The 7,501-nt window shown below is 53.2% G+C and overlaps 1 long non-coding RNA gene across 4 annotated transcripts; it reads right to left on the bottom strand.

Annotated features, from left to right (window-relative positions):
• Positions 1-237: 237 nt before the first annotated feature.
• On the bottom strand, positions 238-6,097 carry RPL38. 4 transcript variants are annotated; one of them, XR_001178865.2, is made up of 5 exons: positions 6,007-6,097; positions 5,754-5,792; positions 5,528-5,588; positions 1,366-1,488; positions 238-306 (listed from the first exon to the last, which is right to left on the bottom strand). It is a non-coding gene; the product is annotated as a ribosomal protein L38 (long non-coding RNA). The 4 variants fall into 4 exon arrangements; XR_006608365.1 differs by having other exon boundaries at positions 5,972-6,042; XR_006608366.1 differs by having other exon boundaries at positions 5,947-6,022.
• Between the last annotated feature and the right edge of the window lie 1,404 nt (positions 6,098-7,501).

Consider the following 7,501-nt stretch of genomic DNA (forward strand, 5'->3'; position numbering starts at 1 on the left):
CTTTTAAATCCCACCAGGGCATACTGGCTTCCTTCCACAAATATCTGCCTCTTCTGTGTGTTTCCATCTATTTATTTTCAAAGTTAAGCTAAAAAAAGGATGGTTTTCCTTGTCCACTGAGACCACAGCCAAAGATCAGGGATGAAAGTAGCAACCGGGATTCCCATGGGGATCCCACCGGAAGTGCCGGCCACGTGGCACTTCCCTTCCTGCCCTTAAAGACAAAGGACATTCTAAGAATTTTTAAAACTTTAATACAGTTCAAATCAGTGGATCAGGTTCACTTCAGCTCCTTCACCGCCAAACCTAGAGGAGAAGAGATATAAAATTGAGTCACCCAGGACATACATTTACTCGTGTTTGTCTGGACTTTGTACTTACACGAAAGAGTTAACAAACCCAGAAATTAAGCATACCATGGTAGTTTTGCTTAAAATATTAAGTTAATCGGGGGTGTGAGATCAAGCCCCACGTCAGGCTCTGTACTGAGCGTGGAACCTGCTTAAGACTCTCTCTCTCTGCACCTCTCGCAAGCTCTCTCTCTAAATCTAAAGAAATAAAAATAAGAAAACACTAAGTCAGTGTTGGGGGCACCTGGGTGGCGCAGTCCGTTAGGCATCCAACTCTTGGGTTTCAGCTCAAGTTGTGATCTCAGGATCGCGAGACTGAGCCCCACATGTGGCAACAAGCTCAGGAGTCTGCTCAGGACTCGCTCTCCCTCTGCCCCCCCAACCCCCCGCATGCTCTCTCTTTAAATAAATAAATCTTAAAAAAATAAAAACAAACAAAAACTTTAAACATTAAGTTAGTGTTTGATAATTAAAAACAAAAACACTGTCAGAAAGCAGTCCATGTCTCAGCCTTCATGAAGAGATCTCGGAAGTCCCTACGATGTCAAGCCGCACCGGCCAACTGTGCAGTGTGAAGGGGCGGCCTGAGCCCGCTCTGCGCTCCGGGCCGTCCCTCCCCTCCCCCCAGGATGGGCCTCAGTCTCACCTAGGCTCACAGCCTATTTAGTTTTTCAACCTGCAAAACTGGGGATCGGTTGACAGCACCCACCTCGCAGGATTGTCGGGAGAAGGAAGAGTTACCCAGAGTTAAGTGTTCGCTGTTACTATTCTGTGTTAGAAAAGCACAGACGGGAGTGAAACCAACTGTTCTCGGGCCAGGGAAACTACTTCTGGAACGGGATGAACTCAGAGAATCACACCAATAACTCCTTCCACCACCAACAGCAAGAACAGATACTTTGACAAGCCACAAGACGCACTTTCCTAAGTCTGGGGACAACGCCAAGAAACGAGACAGCGACACAGGAGCCCTCCACATTTCAGGTCGGCCCCTCGGGAGCCCAGGCTCGCTCACCTGGAGGCAGGGACTGCTTCAGTTTCTCTGCCTTCTCCTTGTCCGTGATGACCAGCGTGTAAAGGTATCTGCTGCACCGAACTTTGAACTTCACATTGTCCTTATTTTTCTTGATCTTGACGGCTACCAGAGACCGGAATCAAGAATTAAATGGTATCACAGAAGAGACATCACACAGTTCACCTGCTGTTTATGCAGCGAAGCGGCACTTTTGGCAACCACGCTCAGGCCTCTGCTCCCCTCCCTGGACCGTCCCCTCTGCAGAAACAGAAAGCCAGAGGCCCTCTAGGACTTCAATATTTAAAGCAGCATCAGAAACCTACACTTCCCTTTTATCAGTATGTCAGAGCCTAGGGCTTAATTTTACCTGCTGTATCTGACACATGGAACGCATGTGAGAACATTCTGTAACCACCTCCCCTCTCCTGGGAATCAGTTCTGGGGCCCCGGGGCGATGGTAACTACTTCCTTCAGGATCCTCCATCTAGCCCCAGGGTTATGTGCTAAAGCTTTTCCTGAAGTTTATGAAACCCATTTTCCAGGTTCTTTCCTACTTCCAAAGCCCGTCTCAGGACCACAGCTCAGACAACAGAGCCCCCAGATGTTAACTCCAGCTCAGTGGTGCGAGGTCTGAGGTTTTGCTGTCGGCAGACACGTGTTAGTGCGTTTCCATGGAGGACATTTCATGTATCCATCAAAACTCTACATTCTAAGTTTAAAACCAGCTCAGACACTCTCGAGAGCTCCTTATCATGAGCGCACTTTAGTGCCCATCCCGACCCAGTGGCCGGGGGCCACACACAGGTTTGCACATGGTCAGCCCGCGCATCTGACCAGACGGCTGGGCACACAGGCCCTCAGCCCCACAGAAGCAGCACGGGATTCACTTGGACTTACAACCCACGACTCCATCCATCTCTGCCAGTCCGGTAGGTGCTGAAGAAGCGGCACCTGAGCCTGCCCAGAGCAATGGCTGCCTTAGCCTATGTTTTAGGAGATTTGGCAAACTAGGTCTTCATTCAAACAACCTACTTTGCTATCTCAATATTCCTCTTGAAATCTAAGTACGCTGCATCATTCCTAGCAGCTGCCCTGCGCCTCTGACAATCTCAAGGTAAGACGCGAGGAGCTCTTTAAGAAAAAGCGTTCATTCAACGCTGTCCTACTGTGCGGTCCCTCCATGTAAGGGCACCCAGCCCCAAGAACCGAAAGTAGCGAGAGGGTCCGTACACCACTGCTCAGGGCAAGGGGATCTGAAACAGCCAAAGGGGAGAAAGCCCCTAAGTGACCACTGCCGGACGCACAGATCAACTGCGGCAGCCCCCACGGAGGGTCCCTGAGCCTCAGAAAGGAAATCCTGACAGATGCTACTGAATGTCACCGCACGGATGAAGCCCGGAGATACTGTCTAAACCAAGCCAGCCAGGCCACAGGGACAGATGCTGCTGCTGTCACCCACAGGTTTCTAGAGCAGTCACATCAGTAAAGCAACAGAACGGTGGAAGCCAGGGATGGGAGGGAGAATGGTGTGTTGTGTTTCTTGGGTGTAGTTTCGGTTTTGCAAGATCACAAGATCAAAAAAAGCCCAGTGAACGTCTCCAGTGCCAGCAAACCGTACACTTAAAAATAGTAAGGTTTTGCTACGCATATTTATAATTAAAAATATTTTTTAAAGTTTACCCAGTAAGTCCTAAACACACTGTGTCCAGGGGACCACACTGTAAAACCAGGCTCCCGCATTCCCAAGTAAACTGATCTGAGGGGATTGGGTACCATTTTTTCATGATACTAAGGATTCCAAAGGATCCTCTGATGTGACCCTTGCACCAATCCCGTGGGACAGATGCTATTACCCCCGGCCCCCGCCCCACCTTCAAGAGAGAAAAGACAGTGTTGTGTTTAATCTGTTGAGGCTGGCCACCCGCTGTAAGGGCTAGGATTTGAACCAGGCTGTAACCTCACATTCCCTGGCCTGAATGAGGACGGTCACCATCACATCTCTTTACAGCATGACAGTACACCAACAGTGCCACCAGCGGTCCCCAGAACGCCAGAAAGGGTAGACCTTCCTCCTTGTTCCCACAGGTGGCCACCACTTCCAACAGTCCCAGAGGATCAAAGGTGACAGCGACACGCACAGGACCCACTAGAACGCTCTCCCCAAGCTCCCACCATCTTTTCATTCTTCCACTGACGGAGTGTGAGAGTCGGGGCCACCTCAGTCCGTCAGCAGACACGGCTCTGCTTTCACGAATGATCGGATACTCTCCTGAGGACACATCTCTGAGTGGAAAAGGGAGCTTTAAGGAGTATTTGATGAGGCAGAAAAATGAGGACCCTGGACTACCTCCCCAGTACGGACTCAAGATCTACCCTGTAGGAAGCACGAGCCCCCACACCTCCCTCAACCGTAGTAACACGGTGCCAGCAGGACTCCCTCCCCCATGGGGCACACCAGCGAGAACTCTCGGGGACCAGGGGCCGGTACATCACCCAGTGAAAGCTTTGTTGTCGGAGGCTTCTGGCACATCGCTCCCTTCTTGTTTACAGACCCAGGAAACTAACTCCTTCCTACACGTGAGAGGCAGACCGCTTCCTACAGCTAACCGTGCGGGGCCGGGACTGAGGCAGCAGTGGGCCCAGAACCCGACAGGGGGCACCAAGGTCAGGGTTCCGAGACCCACACTTCCAGACTTCCACCTGGTAAGGACTCTGCTTAGACACATACTCTCCTGAACGAAGGATGGTTTTCAAAATGCTCACAGCCAGCCCAAGGGAACACACTGCCCCCAAAAGTCTTATCTTTGGGTAAATGGGATAAAGTCCCTGCTCCCAGGCAGCCAGGATCGGCTGACAGCCCCGGGACCAACGCTCCAGGTCTTGGTGAGATCAGGGGAGGGACCAGGGGAAGGTCTAGAGAAGGATCAGGAGAGGGACCTGGGGAAGGTCTAGAGAAGGACCAGGGGAAGGACCTGGGGAAGGTCTAGAGAAGGATCAGGAGAGGGACCTGGGGAAGGTCCAGAGAAGGACCAGGGGAAGGACCTGGGGAAGGTCTAGAAAAGGATCAGGAGAGGGACCTGGGGAAGGTCTAGAGAAGGACCAGGGGAAGGACCAGCGGAAGGTCTAGAGAAGGATCAGGAGGGACCTGGGGAAGGTCTAGAGAAGGACCAGGGGAAGGTCTAGAGAAGGATCCGGGGAGGGACCTGGGGAAGGTCTAGAGAAGAATCAGGGGAAGGTCTAGAGAAGGACCAAGGGAAGGACCTGGGGAAGGTCTAGAGAAGGACCAGGGGAAGGTCTAGAGAAGGATCCAGGAAGGGACCTGGGGAAGGTCTAGAGAAGAATCAAGGGAAGATCTAGGGAAGGACCAGGGGAAGGTCCAGAGAAGGATCAGGGGAAGGACCAGGGGAAGGTCTAGAGAAGGATCAGGGGAGGGACCTGGGGAAGGTCTAGAGAAGGATCAGGGAGGAACCAGGAGAAGGTCTAGAGAAGGACCTGGGGAAGATCTAGAGAAGGACCAGGGGAAGGTCTAGAGAAGGATCAGGAGAGGGACCTGGGGAAGGTCTAGAGAAGGATCAGGGAGGAACCAGGAGAAGGTCTAGAGAAGGACCAGGGGAAGGTCTAGAGAAGGACCAGGGGAGGGACCTGGGGAAGATCTAGAGAAGGACCAGGGGAAGGACCTGGGGAAGGTCTAGAGAAGGATCAGGAGAGGGACCTGGGGAAGGTCTAGAGAAGGATCAGGGAGGAACCAGGAGAAGGTCTAGAGAAGGACCAGGGGAAGGTCTAGAGAAGGACCAGGGGAAGGTCTAGAGAAGGATCAGGAGAGGGACCTGGGGAAGGTCTAGAGAAGGATCAGGGAGGAACCAGGAGAAGGTCTAGAGAAGGACCAGGGGAAGGTCTAGAGAAGGACCAGGGGAGGGACCAGGAGAAGGTCTAGAGAAGGACCAGGGGAAGGTCTAGAGAAGGATCAGGGAAGGGACCTGGGGAAGGTCTAGAGAAGGACCAGGGGAGGGACATGGGGAAGGTCTAGAGAAGGACCAGGGGAGGGACATGGGGAAGGTCTAGAGAAGGACCAGGGGAAGATTCAGAGAAGGCTCAGGGAGGGACCGCTCCAGGGGCACGCGACCGTCGTCACCGACCCTTGCAGTCCAGGTCCACCACTTACACTTGGCGTCCTTTCGCCGGGCCGTGAGCAGGAAGTCCTTGATCTCCTCGATTTTGCGAGGCTGCAACGCAATGAACAGGCCCGTGAGCTGCACTGACACGCTCTTTACGGTCGTGACTTGACCCCCGCCACCAGCGCCTCACGCCCAGGAAACCGGGACACCCGCAAAGGCGGCCCCGCCCCCGCTGCCCTCCCCCGAGAAAGCCCCAGCAGAGGTCATACTCACCATGGCTACGGAGGGAGCAGGGGGGAGCGCGGCCGGCACCTGCGGAGAAGACCGATGTTAGCGTCAGCGGGGCGCGGGCAGTGGCGACGACCCCCGCTTCTCCTCCCCACCCTCCCCCCGAAATGCCCACTCCTTCGCACTCCATCCTCCCCTCCCGCACCCTCGGTCCACACCCAAGGTCCCCAGATCTCACCCAACCGTGGATTACCCCGGATTACCACTCAGTGCCCCATTCACCGCGCGAAACACTCACAGCAAGCGTAAGGAGGAGGCCGGAAAAGAGCGAGACTTCCGTTTCCGCTCAGTTAAACCCTCCCCCGAAGGAAGCTGGGTACGGTGTCTGCAAAGGGTCAAGAATTACATAAGCGTTCGTCCTTCCCATTGCAGCCCTCTGCCCCCTCCTGGCCGAGATTAATAGTGCGGATCAGGAATATAACGAGCCGCCTTCCACCTCCGTCCACTTCCTTTTCCTTTCCCACGCCCAACCCCCACCTCGGCTTTGCTGAGCTTCATCTCCGATCCAGTTTAAAGACCGAACACTTATTACCTACCGTTTTCTTTAGATGTGTGCATTGAGTATCTGCGCAGAGATACTCCTCCTATGCACCTGTTAGAACCTCTTTGTGGGGGTTTCTCGCACGTCCTTCTGGTCCCCTTTTCCGCGGACATCTAATCTGGCATGAGTAAGGCCCTCGTTTCCAGTTACTGGGGCTTTTCCACTTGCCTCTTCCAATTCCTTTAAAAACCGGTGCACATAAGGGTAAATTCATACTTCCAGCAACTGACATTTAAGGAGCACTTATATGGGGCATCCCCTGTGCTAAGCATTTTACCCCTGGGACCTCGGATCTTTAGGCGCACTTGGGAGAGATCGGTCTGGTGGGTACCCCAGTTTTAATCGGAGCCAGGGGGAGGGGAGCTGAGAATGAAGACTGTGCTTGCAGGGAGAGCGGAAGTCGGGATTTGAACCCAGCGGGCGGGGCAGGTGGCCCCTGTTTTCCGAGGAGGCCCGTGAAGGCCCCGATTCCTTGGTCCCTGTGGTTCCTCCCAGCTCCACCCTGTGCCTGACATTGCTTACTCTCGGCAGACTCCAGGACACCTGAGGTTATCGATTTTATTTTTATCGTCCACTTTTATTCTATTTTCAACCTCTCTACAAATGTCTACATTTTATTATATTTCTTCCCCCCAAATTTAATAACTGCACAACAGAAAGTAGTTGCCATGTGTTTATTATCACAGAACAGCCTACCTGAAGAGACAGAGTGCGGCGCCATGAACTTCACTGTGAACTCACTCCCCCCATCCTTCCTTCCATTCGAGCAGCCCAGCTTCCTAGGAGTACTGGGGATTGAGGGAGGGATGATCTGGCGGTCCTTGCCTCTGGGAGATCCCACGGTGCTCCAACTGTGCAGGGAGCCTTTTAAAAGAAGCCAAACCGTGTGTGCTAACTACAGATGGATCTGGGTATTAACAGAAGGAAATGTTAATTGGTAGGAGCCTGAAGGTCGGGGTCCCATCTGGGAATCATGGGAGCCTTAGCTCTGACCTGAGAAAAACATCCCGAAGTTCCTCAGTCTGACTCTGTCAGTCCTCCATCCCAGGCTGATGACTCTCTGGTCTTTGGTCCACCACTGCTCAGCCACAAGCAGCCACCCTTTCAGCCCAACCCACTGACACTTCTTGGCTGCATGTCCTTCCTTGCCTGCACTGTCCCCCTCCACTACTAAGTCCCGCCTAGTTTCCAC

Source organism: Mustela putorius, unplaced genomic scaffold (genome assembly GCF_011764305.1).
Source record: "Mustela putorius furo isolate JIRA1106 unplaced genomic scaffold, ASM1176430v1.1 tig00000873_pilon_pilon_pilon, whole genome shotgun sequence".
NCBI lineage: Eukaryota > Metazoa > Chordata > Mammalia > Carnivora > Mustelidae > Mustela > Mustela putorius.